Here is a 24,285-nt window from a genome sequence, read left to right on the forward strand (position 1 = left end):
GACAACGAAGGTAAAATTAAGTGTCCATCTTTAATTTTGGCATCCACAGATAGTGCCTGTGACGTCAGGAAAACCCACAGACAGTCCATGTGTGGTATTCAACATGTCCCAGGGGTATAGGGAGAATGTTATCAGAGCTTCAGGACAAGGGTATGGTTTCAAAACCACAGGACAAGAACAGAACCGATCAATAAGGAAAGGCCATTTAACACAACAGAAGAAGAGAGTCAGAGAGAGTCGTTTAGGTGTGTCAAAGGGGTACTCACGTTGACATTTGGTGCTGGCAAAATTACTTTCTCCCATTTACTGAGCTTATCCACTCATAAATAAGGCAGAAAAACAGATCCAATTGTCAAAAGTGATTGTTGACAACAGCCTCTGTTTTGTTCACGTCTGGGGAAATAAGTCTGCAAATTACACTGGCGTGGATATAAACGGGGCTCCACTGAAGCAGAGACTGAGCTCTGATGTATTATGCATTGTTCCACTTTTGTATCATCATGTATGCCACCACCACGTTCATGTTCACTCTGTGAAGAACTTTTTGTCCACTGCGAATTAGCAGCACCTCTCTCTAATCACCTTTCATGTCATCCACAGACAGTTTCTACAGGAGATGCGTTTGCAGTCAACCTGCAAACGACTGTGATTAAACAGCCAGTGTCAGATTGCAGGGACATGGTCTCCTTTTTATGTAATCAGCAACAAAATATGTAGCTTTATCACCAACTTAAAATTTAAGTTAACTTAATCCTTTTTATCCTCCAGATTGTTAAGTCCTGAGCCATCTATATACCACCACAAAAAAAAGGCATTAGTGGGCTTCACAAGGGTAATGGTGCCTTCAAGGTTGCCATTTGTAACTATAAATCTAGCTTTGAGCAGAGAGTACAAAAGGACAGAAGGAAGTGTGGGAGGGAGAGAAAACATCTTAAATTACTTGCTCTTCCAGTTCATCCCACGACCAGATCTCTGTCACGGGTTGGACTGACATTTGATTGAAAGTGCAGACACGGCAAACCAAGACCCAATTAGCACGTTGGCTAGCCCCTGACCCCTGATGGCAATCTGATGACTACCAATAAATGTCTGTTAGATCACAGTGTGTCAATCACGTCTGGTGGCTCGGGAAGACGGAGCTTTGGTTTACTCCCACACTCGCACAGAAAAACGATCCAGGCTTCAAAGAAAATTGGACATATTTTATTTATGAACACTTTCATACACGTTGGCAGTCACGCATGTCATTTTCACTTCAGCAGCAATGCATTAAGGAGCTTTAATTGAAAGACACTTATACAGCAAGTGATTTCATTAAATGACTGATTGTTTTCTTGTGGCGTCACAATTATTTGTCTTTAGTCATTAAGACTGTTGGGTTGATGAGGATGTGCTGTGGAAATTAATGAGCTTTCACGCACAAGAAAAAGCATTTTTCACTCTGTTTAATTGAAAATGAGGCACTGTATTATTAATGCGAATACAGCATTGTCCCTGGATGAGGTCTGCTGAACAGCCATCAGCGGTCAATAACGTATGAATGTCTCTGAATGTGGACATGTGATTCCCTACAAGCTGAGGGTGCAGAAATCTCATGTAGATGGAACCATGTAGCATCGCCTCCAATCCGTCCTCTCTGCTCAAAGTCACAAATCTTTCACCACGCCTTAGCATTCCACATTAGCACACTGATGTAGGCCTTGCCAACCTCAGCAAAAGAAAAAGGTTCATCTGGAGACACACTGCACCAGCCTTACACAAACTGTCCATACTGGGTCCAGTTCTAGGTTTTTGGGGACCTTATGGACATTTTTCAGGGACTCCCTCATAATCCTTAAATCAATTAAACATACTTAATATAATTTGTTGTGCATCACAGTTTCTATTGACTAAGCATAAATGGTCTCCATCTGTAATCATGTACTGTTTTAAATATTAGAGCACAATTTTTATAACTATTTTTTTAAAGCATCCCTTGCCATTGGGTTGCAGACACCTTTAGGTTCCCTGGCCCCTCTTTGAGTACCATGTGTTTAAAAAGTGCAATCGTGGGGCACCACTATAGCTCACTTGGTTGAGCAGGTAATCCATATGCCAATAGGCTGCAGGGGCCTGAGTTTGATTCTGCTACAGACCATTTCCTGCGCGCTCTCCTCATTCTCCTGTCTGCTTCCAGCTGTCCAACAAAGGCTTTTAAAAAATGCCCCAAAAATTTATTAAAAAAAAAAAAAAGCCATCGCAACAGCCAGGTGGGATTCTGTGGTCGGGGGGGGGGGAATAAAATAACACATTTAATACATCATTTCTGTTCCCTGTTGCTATTCCAGTGTGAGAATCTCTAATGCATTTGCAGTCATTTATTGTCCCGTGCGTTTTTTCTCGTGTGCTCTCCATCCCCTATGGCTGTCATCATATGTGAGGGGAGGAAGGCTGGAAGGTCCTCGAGGAGCATTGCTGACCCCCTAACCCTTCCAGTGTAGTCAACTAAAGGGAACTAGGGCCACTAATGACCCTGCTGGACCAAAGTCAAGTGCCTCAGAAGAAGACAAGCACCTTGCATTGCTGTGTGGGCTGTTGAAGCACCTTGTATAACCTAAGGTTAAAAGGTGATACAAAAGAGCACACTTAGCAGTCAAGCTTATGTAGTAGCCAGTGGAGCTGCTACCGAGGAAATAAAACTGCCTGCATGTTTACCTAAACCAATCCCAACCCTTAAATTAATTTCAGATCACAAACTGGTGAAGACGTAGAAAAATGTTCCTTTGCATAAATCACAATGATATCCATCACATTTATCTCCTCAAGATCAGAATAAAAACAGGGTTTGTTCCTGGCTGAAATAAGCATCACTACAAATATAATCTGAACATAATTAGTCCTTGTACAGTAAAGGAAATTATTGAGAATTGCCACTGTATAAATAAAACAAAATTAAATAGTCTATGACCTTTTTATGAACAAAAAAACTTTATTATGCTTGAGTAAATAATACTCCCCATTTGCATCATTTTACTACAGCGGTAGTGATTTTGCTTAGTGTTGCAGGAATCTTTACATCTTTGCATAAAAACCTGGAAAATGTGAAAGCGTAATCTTAGCTCCGTTCATCAAAATAAATCACAAGCTGTTTTACAGCCTCACAAGGAAGTTTAGTTTCTGAACTTTACAAAGGAAGACTGCCAGAAAGAGAATAGCCTCAACAACGGACACATGTTCCACAAAGTAACTGCCACATATATGGAAGTTGTGTTGGTGGATAACATAAGAAGTCCCGTGTTTCACCGAGAAGATAAGCGTTGGCTATGTGAAGATCACAGAAGTTTGGAAATCTCTTACGACCGGATGTTTTTCTCTCCTACACCAGGGAATCTTTTTCTTTCCAAAAATGCTTTGCTTTACTTATCAAATCCTACCAAACTCCCCACTGAAAGACACTGAGAATGAAAGTGTAATACATTTAAAAAAGGTCAATCTACACCTTGCAACCCCGTCCAAGAGGGACCACACACACTCTGTGCATCTACAAGATAATTTGCTCTCCTACAAAGCACAGTTGCCGCCAACTCTTTTTGTTGTTTAACAGTTAGATTCTGGGGGAGGGGCAGCAGCTGTTAGCTGAGCCCAGCTGTCAAAGATGGCTGGCATAGATGAGAGGGGAGGAGCGGATTTGAGCAAACCTGTGCATGAATGGTCCCAAAGGAAACTCACTTTAAAAGAGTTCCCCCAACAGCCCAGATGATAACTGGATGTCTCTGTTTACCTCTGCGTCTAAGGCATATTGGCAATCCCATGCACTCATTACATCCGCTAAATACTGTGATGAAGATAAACCATGATTGACTTGGCAATGATGATGAGGTTTCGCATGAAATGTCTACATAGTCTGCATATTCTTAAAACTTTGGTCCGACTACACACCTCACCAGCATCATTTACAAGAAAAAGTCCAGATGCTCCCGTGGTCTCGTTGCACTACGTCCAAACACAATACAATAAACTACACAGGGCAAATTGAGGTGGACTTGGGCCACTGACTGAAAAGATTATGATTTACAGGGTAGGAGTTTATGACCCCCCCCCCCCTCCTCATAATTATTATGCATGAACTGAAATGAGGAAAAAAATGTTAAGGAAACTGTGGTACAGCTCAGTCTAGACTACAATGCACATTTGCTTTCATGCTGTTCACGCCATGTTATTTCTCAAACCGTACATTAGCACAAATTGAATTCTCCGTCCTTCATTTCCTGTGTTGGAGCCTGGCTAGTTCACTGTGGTCACTGTTGAGACCACTGGAAGCCGGGCAGCATTATGATGCTTAATGACACGGCTTTAAGCGGACTACGTCAGCTGTTAAAATGAAGGCTTTTAGCAACTCTAACCTGGATTTTCTCTTTGCCACTGCTACCATGGAAGATAATAATTTCAAAGTAAGACTCAGTACTGCACGTTCTTTCATAACAAAAAATATTTTTTCTAATGAGAAATATAACCAACGATAATTCATCTACCCGTTACCATGATAGCACCATCATCTGTCCATCATAGCTTCTGTTATTTGGACTGTGGATGACAAAAATGTCAATATATGTATGCTTGGTCTTGCAAAAATATATGTATACTCTACTGAAAACCCCAAAACAGAAATCCTCACAGGACATGAGAATAAAAAGCCCTTTCATGTACAACTTCCAATATGCCCCCACCCCCCGAATGAATCATTGCTCAAAGCCAATGCAGCTCCCTCTCACCTCAAACCACCAAATCCAGAGTTAATCAATGTGTCCAGCTTCAAAGCCATTGGCCTAAAATGCTCAATGAGCTGCATGGCAATTACAGTACATTATAGCTAACAGCATCCAAATCAGCAGACACCCCCCCACCCCACCCCACCCACACCCCCCGCCAGACCAGCAGTGCAGACAATAGAGTCTAACAAAAAAACTATACTGTTGTTTTTCTTAACCTGTCCACAAGGTAAATGAAAGAGAGGATGAGATTTCTTACAAGTGTGTTTTTCAGCCAGGATTGTTCCTCTGCTTTTCAGCTGAAATAACCTATGCAGAGACAATTATGTAATCCCTCACCAGCTTCCCGCTTAACTATCAACGGCATTAGCTGGCAAGCATGACTAAGCTAGAGCTGTCCCAAGCACAGAGGTAAGATAGAGGGCGAGTTATCCTTTATCTATTTTCATAGGGAAACCTAAACATTAAATCCATCCAAAGTATTAGGAGCAGTGTACAGCCACCGTGTAGCACCCCAGGGAACAGGAGCTCCCAGAGGATACACATGCAAAAACAGAGAGGACACACGAACTCCACACAGTGAACTGCCCCAGTTTGAACCCAGGGAGCAGTGCTGAGAACTAAGCCACCATCGTATGGGCTGTGCGGGCTGATAGATCCACCGTCACAGCACTTATTGGTTTTTAGACTTCTGTTTTAATGCTTCAAGATATGCAATTTGATCATGGCATGATGCAAGGAATCACATTCAAGAAGTCTTGATGCATGCTCAATCATCCAGGTAAGAAAATCCCAAAAAGTTGATTCTGTTCATCTGGACGTAGCGTTTTCAGTGCCAGAAACGTCACTCATCCAGGAAGTCACATGGAAGTGGTGGATCTGACTGAAAACCTAAGGAAAATATATGGCACTATGCAGAATGTTAGCTGCACTGATGGGTGTCTAAACAGGTTGATAATTTACAAATTAATGTATAAGACTTGAAAAAAATGATCAACATCATAAACTCATCAGGAAAGTCAAGAATTTAATGAGAAGTAAGGTAGGTTTTGTGTTAAGGAATTTCTGACTGTTTTTCATTAACAAAAAGACAGACATGCACCAGCCCATTCACAGCAGCCAGAAAGGCATTTTATTCTTTCATTCTTTGACTATTTGGCTACCGAGGTCTGTGGTTTCTGTGTTATACTCAAGTCAAAGCAATGTTCAAGCTGGAGGAAACATATCCCCTGAACATTCAAGCTACTTGGAAAATAATCCCTGGTATTATCTGCTCATAATCTTGAATGGATTTTTGACTACAAGTACAAACACGACCCAAAGCGAAACCGTTCTGGACTTACAAACTGGAGGGAAAAAAACAAAAAGCAAAAAAACAAAATCAAGCCAGCGAGGGCAGCTCTCCCTAAACGTACACAGAATTTATCTTGCAACTAAATTGGTTTGCTTCACAACTGGCTCCTAGCGTTGGCGTTTGTGGCTTTCAGTGTGTCAGATTTGACACAGCTCTCTTTCAGTAGCTGTGGGCTGTAGCTAACCACCCACACAACCCACTGGAGACCAAGCAGATTCCCTTCACCAGCTTGACAACACAGATCATTCTCATCATTGTCCCCTCGAGCACTGAGCAGACATTTATTGCCTAAAGCATGTGACTGATCAAAATATGACTAATACTATAGTGAGCAAGTCTATAAATGCAGTTCCTTTACTGTAAAAATGAGCTGAGGCTTATAGAAAACTACTGAAGCTACTAGAATATAGTGCAAACCACCAACGCCTACAGTTTCCAGAGGGTTAACACCACATCACTTTGGATGACATGCACAATTGAAGCACTAGAAGCCAGCATTTTATGCGCCCGGAGATGTTGTCATATTTCTGCATCTTCGCACCAGTGACCAACGCGGGAGCCGCCACGCAACGTCAATCACAAACTGACAGGTCCACGCTGATGGCCAAAGGGGGACAAAGCAGCCTTCCTCTGGTCCAAGCCCCGAGATTTGTGCATTTTTGACTTGTTTACCAAGATGGGTGTCCAGAAGAGGGGAAATCTAAAAGATTTATGCATATAAATCAAATCAACCGCTCAAACAAAGAAATTCCTTCACACGCTAAAATGTGAGTAATTCAGACCTTTGCAGCAGTTTATGATTATAATTTACGCCAGCTCCTAAACAGCACTCGCAGACTGTGTCCCTTTTGTACAGTCCCAGCTTTACAGCCGAGGAATCTCTGAGGAAGAAGAAAAGAGCCAGTGTCATGCGGTCAGAAGGCATTTTAGTCAGACAAAAATTTGTGTCAGCACTTTCTGCAAGGGAGCGAGAGGCCAGCGTTCAGAGCTGTTAGCCTCTTTCTCAGAGGAGAGCCAGGGTTTAATGGGACTACTCTTCCACTCCATTTGCCTGCTCACATCTTGCAGGCCACAGCTGCATACATGTGAGCCAGTGACTGTCGCTCTGCATACCTCTCTGCAGCCTGGGAGCTCCTGAACCCACTTTAACAGCTGACAGAAGTCGTTCGTCTTCAGGCGCACACTTGAACATCGAAACGGACTATGGACAAAACGCACGTGGATGAGACAACACTTCGTCCTGGTAATAAGACTGCAGAGGTCGCTGACAAATTACGCATTTTCGTACCTCCTTACCGGCCCTCGAAATTATCGCACCACATCCTCATGCTGCTGTGTGGGTTATAGTTTTTCTGACTGTGACAACACCAGAAGGTCTTGCTCTGACTTTGGATCCATTTCAGACCCAAACAACAATTTCATGGCTGGCTGGTCTCAAAGTAATTACATATGACCTCAAGCCGGAGCATCGATCAGTACCCGGGACACTTCTGAAAAATAAGACTATTTTTGATAGACAGCTTCTTTAAGAGAAGACAGCACCTCTACCGTATGGACTATGGAAATTCACAGTGAAAAAGAAGCAGGCTCTATGTTTCATGCATTTATTTCCTGTTGACAGAGTTTTCAGAGTTAACTCACATTCCCAACTCCCGTCTCCTGAAAAACAAGTGTTACATGTTCAACTACTAAATCTTTAAATAACACAAATTTGAAAGAAACAATTTGCTAGAATTAGCATTCCGTATATAGCAGCTTGAAATGTAGTGCCACTTAAACAAGCAAGCTGCTAACTCCCAGTTTAGCCTTCTAACCAAGGGTGTCAAACAAAGGTCTACAATCTGGCCCACAGGACAGTTTTGGAAAATGTGAAGGAGGGCATAAATTTTGCACTTTTAATTTATTTATTTATTTATTTAGTAGTTTTACAGCTTTTCCTCCTGATAAAGACCTCCCCCATGGCAATACCACAACAGAGTAATAAAGTAAACAAATGGGGAAAACAAGTTCCTGTTTTTTGAGGCCACAGTCATTTTTTTAAGAAACATGCTCTGTATACTAACAAAAGCTTTCGGCTTTATAATTACAGGACAGTTTTTGTTCTCATTTTGTGGCCTACTTACACATTGCAAGCTTAACAACATATCTACTGTTCTGTGAGTGTTCCTATACCCCAGGACTTTTCTGTGGTGCATCTGTAGGTGTAAAAAGGTCCCAGCTACACACCGGTTCCTGTGCCATGAAACTTAAGAAGACTCACCATGAGCAGACAACAAATCCGGCTTTGAGGGCAGCGAGGCGCTACATTTCGCTGGGCTGAACCACAGTCCCAAACCCTCTCCAGAGGGGACACCCAGCAGCTCTCTACAAAGGCAATAACAGTGAAATAAAACACTTTAAGGTGAGCAATGAACTGAAAGGGCCTTGTATTGACACACAAGAGAAACAGCAGACACTATTTGACATCCGACTCAGTGGAGTGGCAAGTCCACAGAGTGAACAGCCTGACCTGTCACTGTTCACTCTGCTGTGGATCTTTTTCCAACAGAGAACACAAACAGCTTTCGGGGCTACAAGGCCTGATTGTTAGGGCGGACTGGGACAGCAGACAGTTGTCATATTCCACAGAGGGTGGAATCTGACATAAAGTACTGCTTTGAAAGTTGTGATGTAGAGGCTCTAAGTAGTCTGACCGAAAGTCTGATTATGTCATTAGATGTTGAGTTAAGGACGGGGGAGAGAGGGACCGAAATATCTGTGTGGGTGATGTTAGCAGCCATGTGATTAACACGAAAATGAGTGGGAACCGGAGAGATGTAAATGTGAACGGCTATTGTTTGGCTGCTCCCAGTGTCGAGCATTTAAATTAACATCTTTAATACACACAGGCCACCCAGTGGTAACATTACATTACATCACATACTGCGTCCCCCTTAATGCTCATAAGTACGGTAATCTTCGGCAGCATTTATTAGCTACAGGGGACCCACTGAGCTCATTCCAACTTCATATTTTTATTTTACACTCTACAAAAGTATCCCTGCATGATTCACAGTTTAAAATAACACTTATGCATCTCTAACGGGGACTTGGTGCAGCCTCTCACCTCATCCACTGTCTGAACCCCCCCCCCCCCCCCTCCCCAACCCTTTAACCCGAGACAGCATGAAAAAGGTGGACCACGTTGGGGAGTGTCAAGCATGGGGTAGACATGAGAGAGAAACTGAGGACAAAACATTCATAATGCCCTGGATAATAATTTTAAACACTCAGTGTAACCAACTTTTGCAAATGTTAACTTTTTCTTCCCTTAATATGACCTAAAATGAGCATCCAGAGGTGTTTTTGCAACCTCAGGTATTTCCCCCTAGTGGCCATTAAAAAACAAACAAAACAACAAAAACAACAAAAAACTGACCGCCTGGCAACCGCCTAACAACCGTCTGTCGCTAGGGAAAAATGAGTACTCCCCAACCAGTTGCGATCAGTTGCTGAATGCTACTGTGATATCATCTACCAGCAACGCAGGCCTAAAGACTGGTTTAATGACCCCTCTGTGAGCACCAGTTGCTATGGGAAAGGCTGTATTCCCTGAGCAGCTGTTGAGTGGTTACAAGAGGTTGTTTGCCGTTCGTAAATTAAACTGGTTACAAAGAGATATATGTTGCCGTGCACGTAAACCTCACAATTACTTTGGTTGCTAAGGAGATTGACACAGTGACCTATAGTTTGCATGGAACTACACTTGTCTGTAAACACCAACTACACCCTATGAGGTAGTGAAACTGTTTAAGTTATGCCTTACTGCTACACCTTTACTTTGAAGGTGAACTTTCTCCATTTCCTGCTTTGTGTCGCACATTTTTTTAAAGTTTCTCTACTGTTTGGTGATTGGTTAATGAGTGTTTGCGAACACTAGTGTCATCCATGCACCATGGGTGACCAAAGAAAGGAGGTTTTTGGAACTCCCCTGTATTTTTTCACCAATTTCACTTACACCAACCTCTAGGAAACTCTTAAAGCTGGCTGGAAAATACACGTTTTCCCCTCGGCCTGTGTAACTGAGGCCTAAACCAACTTTCTTCTGTTTTACTGGTCTAGCAAGTGGCAAGGATTTCTGTGTCCTGGTAGAGCTGTGTGCCAGAGATGCCCAGAGTTGAAATCGATGCCATATGAAGCCAAGAGTATAAAAAACCTGACAGAAACCAAACATTTAGAGCAGCCTGAAGCCTATGCTATTGGCTTACAGGGCTTGGTTGTGCATATCCTGACCTCATTAGAAACACTGATTATGATTAATCTGAGCACCCACCATTACATCAGTATATATATATATATATATATATATATATATGACAGAAAATAAGGAAAGGCATAACAGAGCCAATTTAAAGTTGCACTGGCCCATAGAGATTTTTGGGTACTTTTTATATTAAGACAGCAGCAGTGAGAAGACAGAAAGTTGGGGGTGGGGTTGTCACATGCAGCAAATGCAACATAGCAGGGATGTGCACTGTACCAAAAAAGCTACATGGAATCATGTTCAATAGCAACTTAACTAGCACACACTTTTGGAGAGAGGACATTACTTGCACCAGTTTTTGTGAAACAAATATTTCCCTAAAAGCTTCCAGTGTGTTTTAATATTTTCATTCAAGCTTTCTGAAGTCCCCATTTCAACTCTCACGTCTCCCGCTGCCATCCTCCAGACTCAATGTAGATAAATTTCCCACATCAACTAAGAAAAAGAAACAGAAGGTCATTTCTGCACAAAAGACAGAAAAGAATACGGCAACACAGTAATCAAGTTTTCTCAAGGGTGTCACGCAGAGTTTGAATACTTTTTTCCCCCCATTTTCTAATTATAGTTTGCACATTGCTCTCTGTAGGGGACACTTTATAAGACTTAATCTGTTTTACACCAACTTGCCAACACATTAATTAAGCTGAGCAAACCAAAAGTCTAAATAAATTACAGCAGGAATCATGAGAGGCAGTAAGAATAACTCCATCATTCTGAGTTAGACGCTTAGAAATATTTTTGTTCTGGGATTTGCAGGCTTAGAGGGGAAATCTAAATAACGTCTGTGATGCTATGCTTGGGGTAACATTTGACTTTTTTAACTGAAAGCAAACATGAAAGCCCACATCGTGATCTTTAAATAAAATGTCATCTCCTCTATCAAACACTATTTTTTAACTGCAATTTTTCTTACTGTGAATTTATCTGACATAACATTTCCAAGGAGATCTGGTTATGCGAGTTTAGTGCGTATGCAAGTGAAACAGTCTGCAGAAATACAGCTAATGGTTCGGGGTTAGAGAGAGCTAGCAGAAGCCATAGAAAGCCACTCCCCTTGTCACTCCAATCCAGAAGGGTCACATTGTTTGGGCAGCTGCCCCCCAGCAGATGATGATTAGAAGAGAAAGAAGGGCGAAACACGTCCCTGTGCTGCTTGTCTGGTTTAGAAAGATACGGCTTGTTGCGGCTAAGCCTGGTGCACAAAATGAAAAAACATCCACAGAAATCCTAATCATCTGGCAGAATAAAAAGTAAATTCTCTTTTGTCTGCTGGGCTTCTGTGTTATTAGCCGAACAGGCCAAGAAATAAGATCAAAACAAATTATGTGACCAACACACTAAGTCCCCATTTCACTGATAAATAAGGCATTTAAGCTTTCCCTCTCATCTCCTCCTCAAAGGCCATGAGTGTTTCAGCTTTCATGTAATACAAATGCCTCTGTGTAAAGGCTAGCACTTCATTTTTGCCTTTTCAAGCTAACATCATGAAGAAGCCACTGTTCTGTCCAATTTGAGAAACGGGTACTCAAACAAACTTGCCTGCAGCTACACGCTCAGAGAGTAGGGTCGTTTGGCCCCGATCGCATTTTCCATTTCTGAGATATCTAGGACAAAAAACACATGATAACCTAACATCACTTACAAATATTTAAATAAATCACCAATTAAAATGAGTAAAAACCAATTAAGACAGGTGATGGAGAGAATAAGCAATGCAAACTAATATGGTGGGCTCTTTAATTACACGCTGTAGACTAATTTAGAGTAAACTTGGTACAGTTATTAATTTTATGCCCCCGACTCAGGTCACATAAGAGGCAATGAAATTCAAATTAGTTTTAGAAATAGAAACAAACAAACTTTTTAAAAATAACAAAAGAATTTTTTCAATCCATTATAGGTGAGATGCACGGTATCAAAGCATAGGAAGCTATTTTTGGCTGCTCCCTTGCCACTAGGGGTCACCGCAGCAGGTAGCTCCACCTGTTTGATTTGGCAGAGTTTGATGCAAGACGCCCATCCTGACATAAACCCCACAGGGATTTGTGTCTCTGGCTGGAATCGACCGAGCGACCTTTCACTTGTCAAGCGAAAGGTCGCTGGCAGCTGGAAAACTGTAGTAGCATTCAGTAAAGGTCCCACTTTATCACTTGTTGTTCACAAAGAGCCAGTCAAGAGCTGAACCACGAAACATATGAGCAAATTTACTCATTATATGATGTAAGTAAGTGTAATTAAATCTAAGTGTAAGTAAAGCTGCAATGTTTCAAACCTTGCATAAGTATAGCAGAAGTTTACCTGCAATGGGCAAGAGGTGTTTTAAACCTCATTTTGGGCCAAAGTAACTAAAGTCTTTTCTTGGAATTAAACTTAGGGAATTCTCCCCATTCATTTAGATAGCCTTGGTCCTGTTTACATGAAATAACTGCCTGAAGAGGTTACCAAGATGGCTGCTGAGTGTCTTCTGCTTCTAGAATGGCATCTTTGCAAACCTTGGTCATGTCATTAGCAAACACTGTTACCGCGCAGCATGCAGCCTCCTCAGCTTACATGCTGCTGTGCATAATGAACGTAATGAACACAGGACACCTGTCCACATAGCAGTTACACCCGTCCACCATCTGCATAAATTTAACCAACACTTTTCAACTTTTGCTACCACTGGTCAGTGTTTAAAAGACGTTGGTGAATTCTAATGTGGTACAGTTGTAACAAATCGGTCTGTGAAATTTCTTCCCTCCTAGATATTTCACGATCAGGTGCAAGCGCACAGTGGAAACATTTAGGAACCACTGATTCAGCCACATAAAGCCACTGAGGTGCATAAAAGTCGGCAACGCTGTTGACTCAATTAGTGCAGAGTTCCAAACCAGCTCTCGGTGTTGCCAAAGAGCTCTTGTAGGTGCAACGTGCAGGTGATTTATAGGTACAAAAATCCAACATGACCACATAGGCTTTGTATCCAAAAGTACTTCATCACCTGCTCTCACCCACCATACTGCAAAAATAAAAAGCATCAGAGACAATGCTGCTGCCTACTGCAAGTCAGGCCCATTAGTCTTTTATCTACAACTTCTAACATAAATCTACTCTCATCAGAAGACAACAAGGCATTTCCCCTGAAATGGATGTGTAAGTGCTGCACAGTTGCTTTTTCCCCCCCATTACTTTTCCAAGACCAAAATGCAATTTCTAAAGTGACAGTCTGGCCTTTAATCCTAAACTGGTGCAGCACTCTTTCCAACACTCACCTTCTTCAGCATCCTTTAAGCACAGATGACCTTTATTCCCAGGCCCAAAATGAGAAATGGTGCCTCTTGTGCCGAGATTTCAGCTCATTAAAACATGTTGCTAATGCTGCCTTGTGGGGAGCCATCAGAGAGAGGCTTAAAAGCACTTTATGCCATCCAAGCACAAAGGTTTTGGACTGCTTTGTCAGAAGAGCCAAAACTAGATATACAAGTATAAGCTGTAAAACAACACAAACACCTCCAGCACCTACTTAAGAAATCAGCTGCCTATGTGCTTAACGTTTTATCACAGGAAACAAAAATAGAACATCTGAACAGCAGCTCGGCAGGTGTGCTGCGCTTTGAGTTGGAGGTACATGCTCGAATGACAATGTTTCATGCCTTTATCGAATCACGCTGAATTATGAGACATCAAGTTTAAAATGCTACGAACCTCCTAAACAAACACATGCCATCTGCTGGTCTACACTCAGCAAAGCTTGAAAAGTCTGCAACAGCTATTTTGAGCTTCATCTTATAATCAAGATGTTAATCAAGATGAATGAAACGTTTAAGCAAACACAGTCTGTAAGCCGTCCTGGCAGAAGAGCTGAAGCCTCCACAGCATGGCGAATGGGATGTGGTTAGGCAGCTGGCTTAAAGCATTGCCCAGGATTAGCCCCTTTCTTAGAATTCATCTCATTACTCCAGTTACATCTCATAAAAGGGTGGGTGATGAAGAAATATTACTCAGTTGCTAATATTGCAGCTAAAGTAGAGCCCCCTGTGAAATATGTTTCCGCCTCTCTTTTTATATCTAGACACCAGACATACACATGGAGGAAGCATAAAGACTGACAGTCCAAAGCAAGAACATGAATGAGCAGAGTTACTGCTAATTTTCTCAGCTTTTAATGGCTCTCCAGCCTGAAAATAAACATGAAAAAGCACAGTGTATATATAATGTGACTCACAGGAAACACTGACCGTGTCACTAGCCAACTACCTCTGTGACTCCATGTTAAAAATGTATGCTTCAAGGCCTTCTGTGTCTTGTTTGCTTAATGAAGACAAGACATAATATAGTTTCCTTGGAACTGGCATTAACACTCTGTGGGGTTTTCAGCTGGATATCAATTAGAGGCTCATTAGACGTTTAGAGACGGCAGTCTCTCTGGCTTCCTGTCGCCCACTGTGAAAGTAGCTGACCCTAACCTTGAGGGAAGGCTGGTTCCCTGTGTCCTTTCAGCCCTGGATAAAGAGCCATCAAGGAACTGCGTAAGCCATGCTTCCTTTAAATCTTGCCAATCAGAAATCACATCGCTTAAAATTAGAAACATGTGCCTGTGAGACGTAAATGGGAAAAGCAACGATTTTGCTTGTCCAAACAACATGAATCAACTAGTTAGGCTATCGCATATTCTACAGACATCTAATAACTGATCATAGTGCCCAATATTGGTGTGATATCAGAATTAGCATATCTGCTCATCCACTTTGTTAGTACGGTTTCGGCTGCTCAGGAACAGAAAAAGCAATAGTCTTGTCGATCACATGACACAGACTCAGTGCAAATAGACATGGTCAAGATAATCTAAGGAAGTTCAAACCAAGCATCAGAATGGGGAAGAAAGGTAATTTGACTGACTTTGAAAGTGGAGTTAGTGCCAGATGGGATAACAGAGAAAATATCCAGTGAGTGGCAGACCTCTGGGTCTGCCTTGTTGATGCCAGAGGTCAGCATGCAGTGCTACATGTACAGATTGTTGAGAGTGTTGCGATGTAAAGTGTTCGACGCAAAGAGAAATGCATTTAGTGCAGTCTGCGCGCTGTGTATTTGCATGTTCACTCATCCAGGCACATGCAGCTTCTCTTTATCCATGTGTAGTTTGGGGCAGAGGTGATGTGGAGTATTTTTAGACACACTCAAGGGGGGACTGTGTGTCCTGACTGCTAACACAATGAGCCCTCATGCCTGAACAAGGACATATTTTGGAGACTGGAGGCTAAAGCAGTAGACCACTCCCCTACCTTGAAAACAAGCCACTTTTTATTAAAATGAGCTCCAGCGTTCTGTAAAGAAGGTCATTTATTGGTTAACTCACAATATTTCGCTTTATCACACAAGCACAGATTCTTTAAATACAGAGTTAGATTAGCTTGCATTCTACTTACATTACTCTAAGTTTTAAAAAGAATACAGAGTGGTAGAAGCATGCCCCAGTAGAGCCAGAGCTGAGACTTTTCATTGCAAAGGACAAACCCATGCAGCTGCAGGGATTGTGGTCAGTAAACTAACATTTGCATGAACTGAGAAAAAATCTTTTTGATCTGCAGGTGCTTTCCTTTCTCAAATTTATGTTCACAAAGTGTGCGTGGCTTACCCATGTTGGTCTCAGTAAAATACAATAGTTTCGCTTAAAGGAGTCTTAAAAATAGCCTGCACGCTGTGCCACATAGCATTACAGGGCTCCACACTGACAGTAAGCAGAGAAAGGGCCACTTCACTTAGCTATGAGTCCTTCAATCAACAGTTGCTGCTTGAAGGCAGTGCATTCAACATACTCAGTCAAGCATTATGTCTACAAAATTGCTTCTTTTGAAAACTTATACTGTACGTTAACATTTTTTATGCAGTTATTGCAACAGAAATCTGTACAAGTTCAAACTACTACCTTGAAATGCTTTTGTGGGGTAATAGTTTCCAGCGCCAGCCTTCCTGTGTACTCAATTAGAGCTCAAACAGATACATTTTTATTCTACTTGTACTTAGTAACATACCGTGACCTCAAGTTCAACAATGTTTAGTTTAGCCTACTTTATTTACTGGAATTTAAACTTTCTTGCACAATTCACCTTTTTTACCATCAAGTGCCCCCTAGTTCAAGTGACGACGATGATCACAATGATTTATCCCACTATAACCTGTAGATCGATAAAGATACAAAAAATTACCATTGGATTACTGGAACAGCATCAATATCATGATGTCCCATCGTAGGCAGCGGGAGCCTGGAATGTCTGCAAGCGATCAGCAGTTAAGCTGGGAACACACTGGAAGCAATTTGATAGTTGCACATCACTCTGAAGCTCAAGGCTGGTCACTCGTGGACATTCCAGGCTCCAGTTGCCGGGTAATCCTCTAATGTATTTGCTTCCAGGATATTTATCAGTCTCACCGCAACAGTTACTTTGCTTGTAGTCACAGAATGTCATTTACTTATATGCTTTCTGATTGCCACATTGCTGCGAAACATTTACAGTATGTACTTGACTTTAATTTTCTCTTCTTCCCTGTAATACTGAAAATGGTATGAAGTATTTTCCTGGGTATCAGTAACAAGTTTGACATTCAAGTATCATTGAAACCACAATTACTGCACACAAGTTGATGGATCTCAGTTGAGCAGGTAGAACTGCCTTGTTCTTTTTTCTTTTTAAAAGTTATGTACATTTTTTTCAAGCTGCATGTAATCTATTTTTAATCAACTTAAGCCAGGCAAGCCTCTGGGTTTGTGATACACTAGCAAAAATATATTTTCTTTTTTTGGCACTCTTTGGTGCTGCATACAGAAAAAAAATCATTAGGGATTTGTTTTGATCTCTCATTCTGCAATTGTTCTAATCACTGTTGATTATATATTGGTCGAAAATATATTCAATATTTATAACTGGAAAAAAGGGGGAAGGGGGGGGGAATGAAAGGTACACAGTCCTCCACAGAGACCAATGTGTAAAGAAATTCATAAGTATCTTTTTCCCCCCAGGCTCCATCGCTCTACTGGGTTTCATAAAAATTGTCGAGGCAATTTTTGCTTAATCTGACAGTAAAAATAGACGAATCCCACTGAATGTACACCTTGTGTCATTCAATTTTATATTGAATCAGACTGTAGGACAGTGAGAGAAACCCAGAAGCTGTACTGGAAACCTGAAGACTTGTTTACTGGAAAGAAATTATAGGGATTTGGTGACACAAACTGGGCAAACCAGAAAATACAATAGAATAGCCTGCTTACTGCTGATAAGAAACTAATGTCATCAACTCACAGGAATGTGTAAATACTCAAAATATCCATGGTACACCAACTGATTTAGCACGCCAGAGGTCAGGGTTCAGCAACTTAAGCTCATTCTTGAGAGATTTAAGGTCACATGAAATGCTTTGAGAATAAACGTCCACTATTGTCCTTTAAACAGGGGTTGACAAAATCGTTTAAATACTACTAAAGTTAGAGCAGTACAGGCTAGGGCTAAAGTGCAGTAGAATGTGGTCAGAAGCCAAATCAAAGTCCAAAACGTTCTGGGACTCAACCCATAAAAATGTGTCTGAGAGCACCCCTTTAAGGTTATTTTGTGCCTTCTGAAGCACCTCTAGTGCTTCTATTCATCCCCCAACAAGGCCTACCAATGACTCTTGGGTCCATGTTCTGATCTGCTAAGATAATCTTCAATATTACTGGACAAGTTTGAGGTCCACGCTGTGCAGATGTACATGTGGTAAGAAAGAGACTTCCATGGACAGCAACAGGACATGCAAAAGTAACGATGGAAGACATGCAGAGGTGCACAGGAAGTTGATCTTTAAGTGGAGACCAACTGCATTTAAATAAGAATGCTTTCCTTATTTGTCGTGCTTTCGGATGTATGATAAGCACTGACATGAAAGATCTTTATCAGAGCATAAAAAAAAAGATGCTTCTGTAGTTGTCAAGCACAGCGGTTCCACCATGTTAAACACTCGTCACACGTAGCAGAGTATGAACACAGCTGAGCAGACAGTGGTGCAGCGTCACCATGGCAAAAAAAACAAAGGCATTTTCACTTTCTCTACAACCTTAACCACCTGTACATATGTATTTATACAACATGTATAACAATTAGAGAATTGGTATCTGTATCAAGATTGAGATGGGTCTGCACCCTAATAGCAGGGTTCTGGTTGGTCTGTATTTTCTCCAGCCACTGGAATTCTTTTTCTTACTGTATTTTATTCATTGTAGTTCCTAAATACAAAGGGTATCATTGACAACAATTCTGTCTCTGGACTCTCAACAATGCTACTTTTCATAAAACTCCTATTCTCTACACTCCTACTCTTATCGTCACACCCTGCTTTAGCACACAAAGCAAGTGAAGGCAGCTGTATTAACAACAAGGAGCCCACTATATTCCACAGACACAAAAATGCCTGTAAAATTATAATGAACTTAACCCATTAATGGCTCTTCTCATCACAAAGCTGAGGCACATCTCCCCACACAGAACAATACTGGAGCTATTTAGATTCGACAGAGCACTAGTGTTTCTTTGACAACCTCACACCAGCCCACATATCACAACACAAAGCCTTGGCAGCCACATTGTCAATGTACAAACATTAAGTAGGTGACATGGCGCTCACCCCTATTTGTCTTGTTTTGAACCCCGCGATGGATGGCAAAGACCCCCGTGATCGTCTAACAGTTACGCAAGCTGCTGTCAGCGACGAACTCAAGGTAGAGGAGTTACAACGCCTGGATGATGATGTGTTTGCCGTGTGTGCACAGAAGGTGACAGAGTGAAGACGCTAAAACTAAACATCTTTGGAGTGAGGGGCTAGAGGTCACGGGTTGCTCCTGACAACATTTAAAAGTCGAAGCTGCTGGCATTATGCTGTAGCTGTTGTTCCAGCTATGAGACAAGGCTTTCAAGCCTGATAAATACTCTGTCATTCATCTGCCATCAGCAGCTGGGGCTGACTCAAGCAGCTGCTTAATAGGCTAACAGGGATCTTTGGTTCCCAGGTGGAAGTTTGAGTGGCAGACTGATTGGATACAGCCACACATCCAATCTTTGTTATCTAGAAGCCTGACCATCATGGCAGAACCAGGTAATGTAACGTGATCTAAGAGGTAGCAGACATAAAAGAATGCATGTGCTTCTTAAGCTTGACCAGTAAGAAATGATTAACTTGATTTCATTAAGGTTGCAATGCAGAAATAAGCTCAAAGACTCCAGTGACAGCAGCAACTGCCAGTATGATATATATCTGTGCAAACTACAGGGAGAGCAGCAGAAATGACTTCCCACACATCCCAGCACAGGCTTCTGGTATTCATTCTAATACATCACTCTGAACAGGTCAGCATCTTTCAGACTTTAAAGGCCATTTACAGACACTTCTCTACATTCACACTGAGCCGCCAAAACACCAGAACAACACTGAAATTCTTCTGCAGGAAATTTACTGGCACCCGTGAGGCTTTCCACTACGTCCAAATTGTTTTAATTTACTGTTTACGCTGCAAACACAGTGTGCCAACAAGCCAATTCTCATTATGATGATGACTGTGATTATTAGAAGTAGCTAGCTCTGATGTTTGGCTCCCATCGGTAGATGCTTTGCCCACACAGACTGTGACCTCGACATAGGATTATTTGTGCATTTATTATTTACTATATTTTTTTAAGTAAGTCAACAACGAAAAAGGATGTAGGCTTTGGTGGGGAAACAAAGAAAACTGTAGAAGAGGGTATGAATATCTGACTCCACAAGCAGCCATTTATCCCCATTATCTGTACTTATTTGAAACGGCAAATGTTGTCATACACCTTCTCTTCTGAGACGTGCATAGTTACCACAGTGCTGTAAGTGTATGGTAAAAATCAACTAGTGCAAATAAGCAAATTCTTCTTTTAGATGCACAAAATACAACGTTGAAAGCTGAAAATGCATTGCATCAATATTTATTGATTTAATGTTACAAAACCATAACCGATTGCATCCACTGCAGAAAAAAAGCACTTTCGATCCAGCTGTATTTTTGGTTTCGACGGGCTGAAAGAGCAATGAGCGAAAAACATGTTTGAGAAATACAGACAGTCTTACAAGCACCGTTCTTTGAATCTATTCTGTTTTGACTGTTATGAAACTGTAGACCTGTTTTAATACAAAATACATTTCCCAAAATACTACCACGCTGCCGTTGTGGTTTCTTCTGCAGTAACAAAGCCACAGAAATTGACTGTATGCCGTTTGCGGCTGTTTGTGACAAATAAGAGCGCAGAAGTGCTTGATCTTCGACTGCAGCAACAGAGTCGACTCCTAAGACAAAATTTAGGAATTTTCTATTCAAAGCCAGAGTGTGAGTACACTTGTACTTTTCACTGTTAAATTACAATAAAGTAGCAGCATTCAACCCCTATGTACAACAACAACATCTTACTGCTGTATATAATAATTTACTTTTATTGTTCTTAAATGTGCTTTGTTGCCACTGTACTTTTATTTTTGTGTTGTAAAATATAACTGCGTGTCTTTGTGTATGTACTTTGGAGTCTGTTTCTTTTCTTTCTTTACACGTTATCAAATCTGTCAGAAGCCCCCTTCTCTTTGCGCCGCGTGTTTATGGGAACGCTGTTGTGATCAATGTTTTAACAACGACACTGACGATGAACACAAAGCTGTTTAATCGCTGCTGTGCTAAATCTTCACACTGTTCACAGACACAAGAACACAGAAAACATTACATATCCAACCGGTCCAGATTGTAAATAACTGAAATACCTGTCACAACATTTCTGCTGTTCTTCTTTTCTTGTATAAAGTCCTCAAAGACAAGCCATTATAGTATCATATTATCCCAACGAAGCACTTCACTCTCAGACTACGGGGCTTACTTAAGGTTCCTAGAGTGTCCAAATATAGCCTTCAGCTTCTGTGGAAACAGCTCCCAGTTTGGATTCAGGAAAATGGGGATGTCACCAGAGCACTTTCAGAAAATTCTGAATGTAACAGTACTTGTTTTGCTTTAGGACCACAGACACTTTGTGTTGAAAGAGAAGTTAGCACCATCCCTTGGTTCCCTTCTGATGTGGTTAGAGTCAGGCTGAGCACTTTTCACTCCTGATGCCATAGTATGCAACTATTTTAAGTCATTACATTTCATCCAGGTGTCTGTATTTACCGTATTCAACAGTATATTATACAATTTCCTGCATTGCTTAGAGCGAATTGTTACAGTGAACGTGAGAAAGAGTCAAATTATCCTCATTGGAACTCAATTAATGTCACTGACTCCCAGTAAAAGTACAGACAAAAGGATTCCAACAGCTAGGCGCAGCACTGTTTTTCCTGACAGGAAAGCAGAAAGCCCAAGATGAAACAGCCTGGCTTACCTCACAGACTGGTCACTAACAAGGAAGAACAAAGTGCTAAGGAGACGCCTTTTCTGCATCATTATTACATAATCAAAGGGCCACACTGAAATGAGGGACATGCCCGAGCAGACTCCGTCCCTTGTTCAGTGCACCGTCGTTTCTTCCAAATGAGCCAATTTCAGAGTGTTTTACTAACTATCTGGAATATCTTTATCCACAGAGACACCAAGGCTGTTTTTTGCAGGTATAAAGTCAAGTCAGTTTTACTTACCTTACTCATAGTTGCAAATTACCCTTGAGGGGCCCAAATGCAATGCAACACCCTGAATTTGAATAAAGAAGAAACCTTGTTAGAGGGGAAAAGAAGAAGACTGAACAGACGGTTACAGATTAGCCCAAAGAATACACATTATGGAAAGTAATGTGTATAATGCTCTCACTGTGGTTTGCTTTGCCTTGCATTTCTAATATGATTTTCTTGTCCACTCTTGGGGCATAAACTGAGTTACTGGCTAAGAAGGAAATAAATTATAGCCAAAATATCAATTTTAATTCTCTTCACACTACATTTTCCCCAAACTGATGATCACTGCCATTTATCCTACAGTACACAAATAAATGGCAGTGTACCCAAAACTAAAAAGCCAAGCATTTTTTTCCCAAAAGGCTTTCCCGGTTTCCTTGACTGCTTTTCCTGATTACAGCAGCATAAAGAGTGCCGTTTTTCCTCACAGCTCAGGGAAATGAATCAAAACATCCCGGAGAACGATACCTTTACTCCCCATACAGGAAACAATCTCACATTTTCAGGGCTGATAAGACTCAGAGAGCAACACCCAGTAGTGTCTGGCTTGCTCGTGGATGCACATCAAAAGAGCCGTTTTACCTCATTAAACAACAGACCTTTTCATATCTGAAAGCACAGTCGAACAGTCGATTCTTTCTCAGGCGGTTAGAAGCCTCTTAATTAACTCCAGCTTCTTTTAAAGTCAGGAGTTAGTCAGATGTCTATACATTACTAAATCGTAAAATAAAGAAAAGCTGTACTTGTGGAGGGGGTGCTCTGCACTAATGTTTTCTACATTCAGTGTAATATTTCATGAAGAAGCACTGCTTGGCCTTGTACACGCTTAGCCTCTTCTCCTGATTTAAACAGTGATTTTCTACATTTCCAAGACTGACTTTCACTGACCCACAGAATACGAATGTGCTCAAGCATTTCAGCCGAGGGATTAGGCGGAAAGATCGATAATCGCACTTCTACTAGAAAGAGGCTTTCTGGTTATGAAGAAGTCAATTTCACCTCCTCTGTAAAAATGTCCCACAGCTGAATTACATTAAAATGCATTGAGACTAGAGTCAATATGGGGGGGAAAGGAATTTGTATGACTGAGCTGTCCATCAAATTAAACAAAAATAATGTATTATTTGTCCAAGCCTACAACAGTCTGATATGAAACCCCAATGACAAGGACAAGATCCTTAAAAAAGGACTTGTTATATGAGCCTGACTTATTATATATGCAAAGTAAAGTAAAAACCCGAGTTAGTCATATGTAGCCAAAGTCTGTATACAAAAGATGGCAGCAACCAAGGTAACATAACCTTTGTGCACTACTGTTTTAGAGCCTCAAGTGACCATATTTGGATAAGAGGGTGGAGTTCTTGGCAGATACTACTCTTGTTGTACTAATGGACTGAGCAATCAACGCAGCTTGTAAAGCTGTGCACATGTGTAGTAAAAGCAATAACTGCAGGAAAACTGAAACCATATAAACATCATCTTAGGGCAAAGTCTTCTGAGGCAGTTTTTATTGTGTTTGACAAGCAATACCATACATGCATTTTATGTGCCTGAGATTATTGAGATTCATTTAGAAAAGGGCTTCAAAACAGCCACATGCATGAATGTCAAGATGGCTGCTAAAGTTAGCATTCTTTAATTGATTAAAGTCACGAAATTGCATTAAAATTGGTCCAAAATGCATATTGCTACTGCCCATCACCCGGGATGTGGTTGCTACCCCATGCCCAACCCTTCTCCTTTTTCATCCGGGTTTGGAACCGGCAATGGCGGAGTCCAAAATGCATAAACTCCACAAATTCTGGATATTTAACAGGTTAATGTTAATGAATCCATGTTGTGGTAGGACATTCAGTATAAACACATCTCTCAGATTAAATGAACCAGTGTGGAGGATTTCATCCACATACTGAAAACACTTTGTCACCCCTCACTCCTCAAGTGTGTCGAACATATGGACAATATACAGAAACAGCAGTGCAGTATGGCAGGTTTTGTGGAAGAGGAAACTCACCATATGTAGATATAAAGCGCTCAATGCAAGCCAAAAAAACTACCATTCATGTTTTACATACAATGAAATCACATGTTTTGACAATCCACCCTTTTGTTTTAGCCTCTATGGATAGTTAGCACTTTATAAATACCAGGATGTAAGCCATTTACCCGACAGATGCGCAGTGGAAGAAGGTAAACATCTCTAT

General features: G+C 41.2%; 1 protein-coding gene across 7 annotated transcripts in view; it reads right to left on the minus strand.

Annotated features, from left to right (window-relative positions):
• The window catches only part of tanc2b (tetratricopeptide repeat, ankyrin repeat and coiled-coil containing 2b), a 171,438-nt gene that overhangs the window by 144,755 nt on the left and 2,398 nt on the right, over positions 1 to 24,285 (minus strand). For 6 of the 7 annotated variants that reach the window (XM_085285140.1, XM_085285137.1, XM_085285133.1 and 3 more), the window contains exon 2: positions 8,363 to 8,466. The exons of the other annotated variant lie outside the window; for it this stretch is intronic. The gene's annotated coding sequence lies outside the window, so the exon portion shown is untranslated. The remainder of the gene's footprint in view (positions 1 to 8,362; positions 8,467 to 24,285) is intronic. 7 annotated transcript variants of the gene reach the window in all.

Source organism: Mchenga conophoros, linkage group LG8 (assembly GCF_057382185.1).
Source record: "Mchenga conophoros isolate Kocher_MC1m ecotype Shallow Benthic linkage group LG8, M_conophoros_male_GT1.1, whole genome shotgun sequence".
In the NCBI taxonomy this organism is placed as follows: domain Eukaryota; kingdom Metazoa; phylum Chordata; class Actinopteri; order Cichliformes; family Cichlidae; genus Mchenga; species Mchenga conophoros.